Raw genomic sequence first — 12,707 nt, 5'->3', positions numbered from 1 at the left:
TCTTGGTGTGTCTTTATCTTATTTTGGCATTGGGGTAATACTAGCATTATAGAATGATTTAGAAAGTATTCCCTCTTCTATTTTTTGAAGAGTGTGAGAAGGATTGGTGTTAATTCTTCTTTATGTGCTTGCTAGAATTCAGCAATGAAGCCATCTGGTCCTAGACTTTTAGGGGAGGTTTTTGATTAATGACTCAATCTCTCTACTTGTTATAGGTCTGTTGAAATTTTCTATTTCTTCTTAAATCTGGTTTAGTTCGTTTGTATGTTTCTAGGAATTTGTCCATTTCATCCAGGTTTTCTAATTTGTTGGCATACAATTGCTCAGAGTATTATCTTGTATCCCTTTTTATTTCTGTAAGATTTGGTATTACTGTTCCTACCTTCCTAATTTTAGTTGTGTCTTCTTTTTTTCATTGTCAGTCTGGCTAAAGGGTTGTCAATTTTATTAATATTTTCAAAGAAACAATATTTGGTTCTATTGAGTCTCTGCTGTTTTCCTATTTCATTTATCTCTACTCTAATCTTAATATTAGATTAATTGGTAGGGGCTGGTGGGAAGATGGTAGGGTAAGAAGTTCCAGGAATCAGTTCCTCCACCAGAACTATTAAACAGACAAGAACTGTCTGAACGAACTATTTCAAAATTCCAGGATTCAGTGTAATACTGTGTAGCACACAAGAAAGAGCAGGAGGAAAAGGCTGAATTGCACCCTCCAACTGGCAGCTTTCATTGCTCATCCCCCAGTTTGGCAGCTGGCAGCTGGCAGCTCGCAGCTGTTAACTTACTCAAATTGGCCCTTGGTACACCTTGCTGGTGCTTGGGTGGGATATAAAGACCTAGTCCCCCAAGAGTGGGGGTGGGTGGTCCAATCATTGACCCTTACTTTTGATTGGCTACTTCAGATTGTTGGTGGCCCAGATAAGAGAGTGACCGCTGTTCCAACCTGCCCCAGTCAAAAGTGGCAGAGGAGACTTTCGGAAGATGGCAGAGTAGGGTAGGCTGTGTTTGTCCCAGCACCACAGAGCCACAAGAGAGGGAATGGAAAAGACAACCAGGACTGTGGTCCCAGGGGGTGAGTGTTTGAGGAGGGTTATTTTAGTTGCCTAATTCTGCTAGAATACAATATACCAGAATAGTTGGCTTTTATAAAGGGGATTTATTAAGTTACAAGTTTACAGTTCTAAGGCCATGTAAATGTCCAAACTAAGGCATCCAGTGAAAGATACCTTGACTCAAGAAAGGCCAATGGCATCCAGAACACCTCTCTCAGCTGGAAAGGCACATGGCTTGCATCTGCTCATCCTTTGGCTTTTGGTTTCAAACAGCTTCTCTGGCAGCATTTTCTTTCTGCATATCCAAATATCTCTGTCTGTGTTGGCTCTGAACTTTTTCCAAAATGGTTTCCTCTAATAGATGGATTAAGGCCCACCTTGAATGGGCAGAGATACATCTCCATGAAAACCACCTAATCAAGAGGTCCAATTCACGATTGGGTTGGTCACATCTCCATGGAAACAACTTAATAAAAAAAATTCTACCCAAACAACAGATCTGCCCTGACAATATTGGATTAGGATAAAGACCATGGCTTTTCTAGGGTACATAACAGTTTCAAACTAACACAAAGATCTTCAGCATTCAATAAGGAGGCCCTGTTTGAGAGAGGCAGGGGGATTGGGGTGGGGAGAGCAAGGTGAGTTTGTTCAGCTGGGGCCTCATCAGGGCTGTGTGGGGAAGTGTGAATCCAAGAAAGCAGACCATCCCTCTGCTTCAGCCTGTTCCAGTAGCTAGCTAGGGAGATCTCAACTACCTACCACAACTGGTAGCATCTGTGGGGAGCCCAGGGACATGCCTAGCCATCAGCTGCAAGGGGCCCCACATGTCAGGTACTGGAATTGGTTACCCTGCCAGGTGCTGTGGGTTGCCATCTTGTCCAGAGCAGTTAGCAGCAGAACCACTGGGCACCAGATTCTGTGGTTAGCTGCCCATCTGGAAGTTGTCATTAGCTGCCAAGTCTTGCGCCCTGGTTTCAGCAGTCCCTCTGCCATGCACTGGAGCAATAAATGCAGTCTGATAAACTCCCTATCTCTTAGGATTTTTATTTTTTAATTAAAATTTTTTTTTATATCTTCTGTGGGCATCAGTCTGAGTGCATTTCCAATATATCTTGGGGTGTCTCCTTTTGGCTTGGAGGCCTACTAATGCTGAGGTAATTTTGTGCATGTGTGCCTGTGTATGTGTGTGTGTGAGTGTGTATTTGTGTGTGCATGGGCCAAGATTCAAGTTTGGGTCTTCCATGTGGTGGATGGGTATTCTGTCACTGAATTACCCATGCAACTCTGCCTAGCTTTTAGTAGATCCTAAAGTATATTTACACCTCCTACATGTGACCCAGGCCTTGGTTTTGTGGAGAATTAATGACAAACCAAGTACAAAAGGGAACATTCAAGCAAAACCAAGTAAATACAGAACTTTAGACACGTGAAGGAGAGCAACTTGCAAAATAACCTTAGTAAGCTAATCAAATGCCCTGGACATAACAGAAAATTGCAAAGCACATGAAGATCCAGGAAGAAATGGCCCAGCTAAATGCTGAAATCAAAACACTGGAAGGGACAAGGAATATGGAACAACTACTGAAGGCTATTTATAAAGAAATAAATATATCAAGAAGACACTAGAAGACCATAAAGAAGAATTTGAAATACTAAACAGAAAAATAGTAGATCTCACAGAAATGAAGTATACTGTAGACCAAATATATTTCTAATTTGTCTTGTCTTAAACACAAAAAAACAGCAGATTCAAAGAAGCAGAAGGAAGAATAAGTGAGCTAGAAAACAGAGCAATTGAACTAGAGTGCACAAAGGAGAAGTTGCAAGAAAGATGGAAAAAATGGAACTGAATCTCAAGGAATTGAGGGACAACAGGAAGCACACAAATATAAGAATTATTGGTGTCCCAGAAGGAGAAAAGTAAAGGGCTGTAAAGGTTACTTGAAGAGATAATAAGAGAAAATTTCCCAATCCTTATAAAAGATTGCAAATCAGTGATGCCCAACAACCCCCAAGTAGAATAAATCCAAATAGACCTACTCCAAGACACATACTCATCATACTGTCAAATGTTGAAGGGAAGCATAAAGACCTGAAAGTAGTATGGGAAAAATGAACTACATACACATAAGGCTGAGTTTGGACTACTCAATAGGCACCACGGAGATGAGAAAGCAGTAGTATGATATATTTAAGATCCTGAGTGAGAAACAAGAATTCTTTATCCAGTCAAGTTGTACCTCAAAATTGAGGGAAAGATTATAATCTTCAAAGACAATGACTGAGAACACTAGTCAACAAGAGACCTGCTCTATAAGAAATACTAAAGGGAGTTCTATCAACTGAAGAAAAAAGATGGGAGAGGGATGTCTGGAGGAGGGCAGAGAATTTAAGAATACCAGTGTGCTGGATTGAAAGGATGTATGTACCCTGAAAAGCCATGTTTTAATCAAAATCCCATTTTGTAAAGGCAGAATAATCCTTATTCAATACTGTATGTAATTAGATCATCTCCCTGGAGATGTAACCCAATCAAGAGTGGTTGTTAAGCTGGATTAAGTGGAGGCATGTCTCTACCCATTTGGGTGGGTCTTAATTTGTTTACTGAAGTCCTATAAAAGAAGAAACATTTTGGAGAATGAGCAATTCAGAGAGAGCAGAGCAGAATGACATAACCACAAGAAGCAGAGTTCACCAGCCAGCGACCTTTGGAGATGAACAAGGAAAATGCCTCCCGGGGAGCTTCATGAAACAGGAAGCCAGGAGAAGAAGCTAGCAGATGATGCCGTGTTCACCATCTGTCCTTCCAGATGAGAGAGGAATGCTGACTGTGTTCACCATGTACCTTTCCAGATGACAGAGAAACTGTGTTCACCATGTGCCCTTCCACTTGAGAAAGAAACCCTGCACTTCATCAGCCTTATTGAGCCAAGGTATCTTTCCCTGAATGCCTCTGATTGGACATTTCTCTAGACTTGTTTTAATTGGGACATTTTCTCGGCCTTAGAACTGTAAACTAGCAACTTATTAAATTCCCCTTTTTAAAAGCCATTCTATTTCTGGTATATTGCACTCCAGCAGCTAGAAAACTAGAACAACCAGTAAGGGTAATTTAAAGGATAATAAAAGGGAAAAGAATATATAGATCTGACAACAAAAACTAAAGGATAAGATGGTAAACTCAAGAAGAGCTTTTACTGTAATAACTTTGAATATTGGTGGATTAAACTCACCAATTAAAATATACAGATTGGTAGAATGGATTAAAAAATATAATCCATATGGATGGATGTTTACAAGAGATGCATGTTAGACCCAAAGACACAAATGGATTGAAAATAAAAGGATGGAAAATGATGTTCTATATAAAAGAAGGCAGCACTAGCTATACTAGTATCAGATAAAATAGGCTTTAAATGTAAAGACATCATAAGAGACAAAGAAGGACACTATATATTTATAAAAGGGACAATTCCCCAAGAAGAAATAACAATCATAAACTTTTATGCTCCCAATCAGGGAACTCCAAAGTACATAAGGCAGACGTTGGCAAAATGGAGGGGTGCTACAGACATTTCAACAATAGTGAGAGCTTTCAATACGCCACTCTTTACTATAGACAGAACAACTAGACAAGGATCATCAAGGAAATAGAGAACTTAATGCAATAAGTAAATTAGAACTAATAAACATATATAGATCACTACACCCCAAAACACCATGATATGCATTCTCCTCTAGTGTTCATGTAACATTCTCCAGATAGGTCATAAAAACAGGTCATAAATTTAGAAGATTGAAATTATCTAAAGCACTTTCTCTGACCACAAACAGAATGGAGCTGGAAAGTAATAATTACCAAAAACCCAGAACTTTCACAAATATATGGATATTAAACACCACACTCTTAAATAATGAGTGGGTCAAAGAAGAAATTGCTAGAGGAATTGATAAATATCTGGAGAGAAATGAAAATGAGAATGCAACATAGAAGTTATGGGATGTGGCAAAGACAGTGTTGAGGGTGAAATTAAAAATATATATATTTATATTCTAAAACTTTAACAAACAAACATACTTGACAACAACATTCTATACATGGTGTACAATCAATGGCTCACAATATCATCACATAGTTATATAATAATCACCATGATCATTTTTTTGAACATTTGCATCATTCCAGAAAAAGAAATAAAAAGGAAAAAATAAAAAGTCATACATACCATACCCCTTACCCCTCCCTCTCATTGACCACTAGTATTTCAATCTACTCAATTTATCTTAACCTTTGTTCCCCTTATTATTTGTTAACTTTTTATCCACATGTTTTACTCATCTGTCTATATGTTATATAAAAGTAGCATCAGATACAAGATTTTCACAATCACACAGTCATATTGTAAAAGCTTTATCATTATACAATAATCTTCAAGTACCATGGCTACTGGTACACAGCTCTACAGTTTCAGGTACTTCCCTCTAGGCACTCCAATGCACCATAAACTAAAAAGAGGATATCTATATAATGAATAAGGATTACTTCCAGGATAACCTCTTGACTCTGTTTGAAATCTCTCAGCCACTTACACTTTATTTTTTCTCATTTCTTTTTTACCCCTTTTGATCAAGAAGGTTTTCTCAATCCCTTGATGCTGGTTCTGGCTCATCCCAGGATTTCTGTCCCACATTACCAGGGAGATCTGCACCCCTGGAAATCATGTCCTAAGTAGGTAGGGGGAGAACAGTAAGTTCACTTGCTGTGTCAGCTTAGAGTGAGAGAGAGGCTGCATCTGTGTAACAAAAGAGGTTCTCTGGGGGGTGATTTTAGGCATAATTTTAAGTAGGCTTATCCTATCCTTTGCAGATATAAGTTTAATAGGGGTGAACTAAAAGTTCAAGGACTTGGCCTATTGATTTGGTTGGCCCCACTGCTTGTGAGAATATCAGAAATTATCCGAATGGGGAAGTTGAATATTTCCCTCTTTCTCCCCATTCCCCCAAAGGGATTTTGCAAATACTTCTTTATACACTCTGGGATTTATCAAGGCATCACACTAATCCAGGCAAACCAACAAAATTTCATGCCCTATTCAATATTCCATGTACTTATGGTGTTCAATTAAACTGACCATACAAGTGAAATTAGGAAATGCACTAGTCAAAATATAAAATTTGCACCAAATAAACATTTCTTCCTTTAGTTGCACGCAGAAGATGAAGTTTTAAATTAAGGATTATATCATCCTTTATCAAGTCTTCTGATATACCTTAGTACTATCCAGATCAGCTTCATTCATATCTCTACTCAATGTCTGATAACTTTTTCAACTTTGTAAACAGTTCCTTTATGGGTACTGCTGACTTTCATAGCTTCAGAGCTTTAACTCTGGTTCTCAGGTGTCACATAAATTCCTGAAGTTTCTGGGAAGGACCATGTTATATACAAAAATCTCAGTATCTGAGAATTTAGAATTCATAATTACATCTCCCGAATATATATGACTGCTGTAAGAGCTTACAACCTAGGACCCTTTACAATATGCCCCGACCTGATATCCCATGCTCTCCACTTTAGTTCACTGAATTTTTATTTTATAGTTAGTCCACATGATTGAGGTATGATAATATTTGTCTTTTTGTTCCTGACAATACATTCAACATATGGCTCTTAAGATTCATTCATCTAGTTGTATGCCTCACAACTTCATTCCTTCTTGTGGCCGCTCAGTAGACCACTGTATGTATACATCATAGTTTCCCCTTCCATTCCTCATTTGTTGTACCCTTAGAGCTACCTCCATTCATTATGGATCACAAACACTGCCACCAGAGACACCAGTGTGCAAATGTCCATTCATGTCCCCACATTCAGCTACTAGAGGTAAATACTGAGCAGGGGGGTTTCAGGATCATATGGCAAACCCACTTCTAGCCTTCTGTAGAACCACCACACTATCCTCCAAGGGGCTGCACCTCTTATTTCCCCACCGACAGTGAATAGGTATATATCTTTCTCCACATTTTCTTGAACACTTGTTTTTCTCTGTTCATTTTTAAATAGTTTTATTCACACATCATACAATCTAGGCTAAGTGTAAAAACATGCCTTTTACCACCATACTCTATGTGAAGACATTTCCTTTTCTTCCACAAAGAATCTATACCCCTTTCCCAATCCCCCCACTGTTGACATTTAGTTTTGGCATAATGCCTTTGTTACATTCATAGGAAGCATATTACAATATTACTGTTGACTATAGACCCTAGCTTGAACTGATTGTACTTTTTTCCATATACCATCTATTTTCAACACCCTGCAATACAGACATTCCTTTGTTCCTCATCATGCAAAAACATTTTTTTAATGTGTACATTTAATCACCACCATTGTACACTCTAGGCATTCCTAAATTATACCATCACTGAGGGGGGAGTTTATTGCCCTAAGCGCCTGTATTAAAAAAACAAGAACAAGCAAAAATTGAGGACTTAACTGCTGACCTGGAGAAATCAGAGAAAGAACAGCAAGCTCACTTGAAAACAAACAGATGAAGAGAAACAACAAAGATTAAAGTAGAAATAAATGAACTGGACAACAACAAGAACAAGAACAACAACAACATAATAAAAATAACCAACAAAACCAAAAGTATGTCCTTTGAGAAAGTCACTGAAGCAATGGACCTCTAGCTAGGCTGACAAAGGAAAAAGAGAGAGGGTGCAAATAAAATCAGAAATGAGAGGGGAGGGAGTTGTTACCATCGATCCTGAAGAAATTTTAAAAATCATAAGAATACTACGAAGAACTATCACCAATAAACTAGACAACCTGGATGAAATGGACAAATTCCTAGAAACACACAAAGTACCTATACTGACTTGAGAAGAAATAGAAAATCTCAACAAACCAATTTTAAGCAAAGAGATTAAATTTAGTCATCAAAAAACTTTCTACAAAGAAAGCCCAGGATCAGATGGCTTCACAGGGGGATTTTATCAAACATTACAAAAATAATTAGCATCAATCCTGCCAAATTCTTCCAAAAAATTGAGAAAGAAGGAATGCTACCTAATTCATTTTATGAAGCTAACATCACTCTAGATAAAGATGCTACCAAAAAGGAAAACTATAGAACATCCTTCCTAATAAACACAGGAGCAAAAATTCTCAACAAAATATTAGGAAATTGAACCCAAAGACACATTAAAATAATTATACATCAGAACCACATGGGGTTCTTACAAGGAATGCAGGGGTGGATCAACATAAGAAAATCAATCACTGTAATACAGCACATTAACTAATTGAAAGGGAAAAATCATATGATCATCTCGATTGATGCCGAAAAAGCATTTGACAAAATTCAGCATCCTTTTCTGATAAAACACTTCAAATGGTAGGAATAAAAAGAAACTTCCTAAATATCATAAAGGGCGCATATAAAAAACCCATAGTCAGCATTATATTTAGTGGTGAGAGATTGAGACATTCCTCCTAAGATTGGGAATAAGACAAGGATGCCCATTGTCACACTATTTTTCAACAGTGTACTAGGGGTACTAGCTAGAGTGATTAGGCAGGAGAAAGGAATAAAAGGTATCCAGATAGGAAAGGAAGAAGTAAAACTTTCACCATTTGCAGATGACATGATCCTATACTTTGAAAATCCAGAGAAAGCTATGACAAAGCTATTTGAGCTAATAATCAAATTCAGCCAAGTGGCTACAATGTACAAAAAGTCAGTAATGTTTCTATACACAGGAAATGACCTAATTGAGGAGACCAGGAAAAAATTCCATTCAAAATAGGAACCAAAAGAATCAAGCATCTAGGAATAAGAACTTGTACATAGAAAACTATAAATCATTGCTAGCAGAAATCAAAGAAGACCTAAATAGATGGAAAGATGTTCCATAGTCATGTATAAGGGAGGTTGCATGTCATTAAGATGTCAATTCTACTGAAACTGATCTACAGATTCAATGCAATACTAACAAAAATTCCAACAATCTACTTTGATTGCCAAGTCTTTTTTTTGCATGGGCAGGCACTGGGAATCAAACTCAGGTTTCTGGCATGGCAAATGAGAATTCTGCCACTGAGCCACCATCACACTGCCCTCAATCTACTTTGAAGACTTGGAAAAGCATGGTTCTAAAATTTATTTGGAAGGGATAAAGACCTTGAATAGTCAGAGATGTCTTAAAAAGAAGACTGGAGTGGGAGGACTAATACTTCCTAACTTTAAAGCTTGCCATAAAGCCACAGTGGTCAAAACAGCATGGCCCTGGCACAAAGATAGAAGTGTTGACCAATGAAAATGAATCAAGAATACAGAGGTAGACCAACAAATCTATGGCCAATTGATCTTTGGTAATGCCACCAAATCCAATGAACTGGGACAGAATAGTTGTTCTAGTTTACTAGCTGCCAGAATGCAACACACCAGAAACGGACTGGCTTTTAATAAAAGGGGATTTATTTCATTAGTTCTTCAGAGGAAAGGCAGCTAACTTTCAAGTGAGGTTCTTTCTTACGTGGGAAGTCACAGGGTGATCTCTGCTGGCCTTCTGTCCAGGCCTCTGGGTTCCAACAACTTTCCCTGGGGTGATTCCTTTCTGCATCTCCAAAGGCCTGGGCTGAGCTGCAAGCGCTGAGATGAGGTATGCTGAGCTGCTTGGACTGCAGTATGTTGAGCTCCCTCATTTAAGCACCAACCAATTAAATCAAACATCATTCATTGCAGCAGGCACACCTCCTAGCCAACTGCAGATATAATGAACAACAGATAAGGTTCATGTACCATTGACTCATGTCCACAACAACAGAACTAGGCACCTTCACCTGGCCAAGCTGACACCTGAACCTAACCTCCACAATAGTCTTTCAATAAATGGGCATGGGATAACTGAATATCAATAGCCAAAGAATGAAAGAGGACCCTGCCTTACACGCTACACAGAAATTAATTCAAAATGGATTAAAGACCTAAATATAAGTGCCAGTACCATAAAACTGGAAGAAAATATAAGAAAACATCTTTAAGACTGTATTAGCCAGGTTCTCCAGAAAAATGGAAACAACAAGAGATATCTGTAAATATGAGATTTATAAAAGTGTCTCATTCAACCATGGGGACACAAGAGTCCAAAATCTGTAGGGCAGGCCATGAACTGGCAGCTCCAATGAAAGTCCTCAATGAACCCAGGAAAGGCTGGCTGGCTGAAGCAGCAACAAGAGATTCTCTCTTATAATTTCTCCTTAAAAGCCTTTGGGTGATTACATTAAGTGTCACTCACTGAAGAAGACACTCCCCTTAACAGACTGTGATTCTAATCAGCTGCGGCTGCAACAAAGGTACTCATGACTTAAGTCCATGGAATGACCTCACAGTAACAAAAAGGCCAGTGCTTGCTTGACCAGACAACCAGGCACCATCACCTGGCCAAGTTGACACATGAACCTAACCATCACTGTCCACCCTTTGTCAACCTGGCAACTGTACACATCACTTTAAACCATACTTAATCTCTAAATAGGAAACAATAACAGAAACACTTTTATTTCACCAAACAATACTCCATTGTCCTGTGTACAATTGGAAATGCACTAAATTTCTCCAGAATAGGGTACATATCCTTGGGTAATATTCACTCTTAAGCCTGACACCCTATAACTTAAATACTATAACTTGAACAATACAACTTATATTATATGATAAAGTGGGTAAAATAGACAGGAAAACAAAGATATATGCTTTATGTACAAATGCATAATCACTACAAAGCAAGGAAGATACATTCATACCATTACTGCCCTCATTTCTGTAACTGGTCACATTGTCATAGTTTATATTTATCACTACCTTCTTCCATTACCCATTCCATTCCCTTTACCCTCAGCAAGCATTTCAGCTGTCTATGGTTCTTTGCCTGGTGGTGTGTCTCAAATTTTCATTCCTGAAGTTTCTGGGCCATTGGTACTCCTACTTGGATTGGGTTGTTGCAGTTTTTCGTTGACTTTAATCACAGGGCATACTAAGAGACACCCTAGGGTATCTCCTGTATTCTCAGAAAACTCTTCTTTATCTCCATTGTGTAGCTGCAGTCCTATTTCGCCTTGATATTCAGGGTTAATCACTCCAGCCAGTAAAAATAATCCCCTTCTTTGTCTGTTGATCCAGGGGCATGAGTAGCCTAAAGTGGCCAGGTGGCAGTCAGCTTCCAGTTCAATGGAACCACTGTCGTATCTCCTGGTGGAAGCATTTGTCCTTCTGGATTCAAGACCTGTAGACCAGCAGAGCTCAATGCTACAAGGACAGGAAGCAAATATTTTCCTAGTGCATCATTAGGGGTAATAGTAAGTGGGGCCACTCTCATTTATACCCCTTGATTACTGGATCCATGAATCCTGGCTATGGGAGAAAGAGCACCATACAGTGGACATTGATTCAGAGCATACGCAGCTTCCTGGAAAATACTGCTCCAGCCTTGCAAGGTATTGCCATTTAGTTGGAATGTCCAATCAAATTCTAATAAAATTTCTTCACTTTTTTTTAAGGAAGCTGATTGACTCAGTTTAGCTCCACTTCAGGGGCTTTAAACCCACCGTAGCAACCTGCAGGTTCATACTTGTGTACCTGAGGACCTTGTTCTTCATCTATACCAATTAAAATCATACAAAAACCAAGGGGCATCATTTCAGCATTCTGTGTGTAGACCTGAGAAATGTCTGTAATTTGTTTATATAGATGTCCACAGGAATCTCATAGCCATACTTATATTTCCAATTAGCTGCCTCATAGCATGCTCTTTGTACCTCGGACCTGCTATCAACCCTCATTCCCGTCATCACACAGCCAGTGTTTCTGGTTATATTGAGTAAATGAGTCACTGTTCCAGAATCCAATAGTTTGTCAGGTACTTTCTTCTGTGTGACAATTACTGCACAGAGGGAACTCTGAAAGCTACTGATATAAGGCCACCCTGATTAATAGTCTTAAAAGCATATTCTAGTTGGTAGAGATGGCACTTAGGTGAAAAAATGGCAACGTGGTTGACAAAACAAGTGCTACAACCATGGGGCATGTTGGTGCACCCCTACTTCAAATACAGCGTCTGGGCCGTGAGCTCCCTCCTGCACCGGGTAACGAGCTCCCCCCGGAACTTGCAGCGACTGCTCACAAACGTTAGTTTTGGTAGAAGCATAATGTGCAAGGAAGGCAAACCTATATACAGAGTATGGTAGCAGACTATCACCTCAGGGAATAGTGCCATATTGGGGGTTGAATGTGGGTCTCTGCTGCTGGCAGATTGGGCACTCAGCAGCGGCTGTAGACATGTCAGTTTTGGTTAGTGGAAATCCATGTTGTTGAGTTCAAGCATAACCTCCATTCCCACCACTTTGTCCATTTTGTTCATGAGTCCATTGGGCAATGGCAGGAGTGGCTGACAAACAAGGATGACTTGTATCCACAGAACAGGTCATCTTATCCACTTGATTAAAACTCCTCTGCTGAAGTCAGCCACTTGAGCATTCACATGGGACACAAATATTTTCAGGTTTTTGCCTATTCAGAAAAGTCTAACCATATATCTTTTCCTCAGAACTTTGTCATCAATCTCCAATAGCACTCCTTCAAAGTC

At 39.0% G+C, this 12,707-nt stretch overlaps 1 pseudogene; it reads right to left on the bottom strand.

The window, feature by feature from the left end:
- Positions 1–11,492: 11,492 nt before the first annotated feature.
- LOC143651442 (proteasome subunit alpha type-6 pseudogene) lies at positions 11,493–12,149 on the bottom strand (annotated as a pseudogene).
- Between the last annotated feature and the right edge of the window lie 558 nt (positions 12,150–12,707).

The sequence above is a fragment of the Tamandua tetradactyla genome, chromosome 12 (genome assembly GCF_023851605.1).
Source record: "Tamandua tetradactyla isolate mTamTet1 chromosome 12, mTamTet1.pri, whole genome shotgun sequence".
Taxonomy (NCBI): domain Eukaryota; kingdom Metazoa; phylum Chordata; class Mammalia; order Pilosa; family Myrmecophagidae; genus Tamandua; species Tamandua tetradactyla.
The sequence above is the reverse complement of the archived record's forward strand: the minus strand, read 5'-3'. Positions and strand labels throughout refer to the sequence as shown.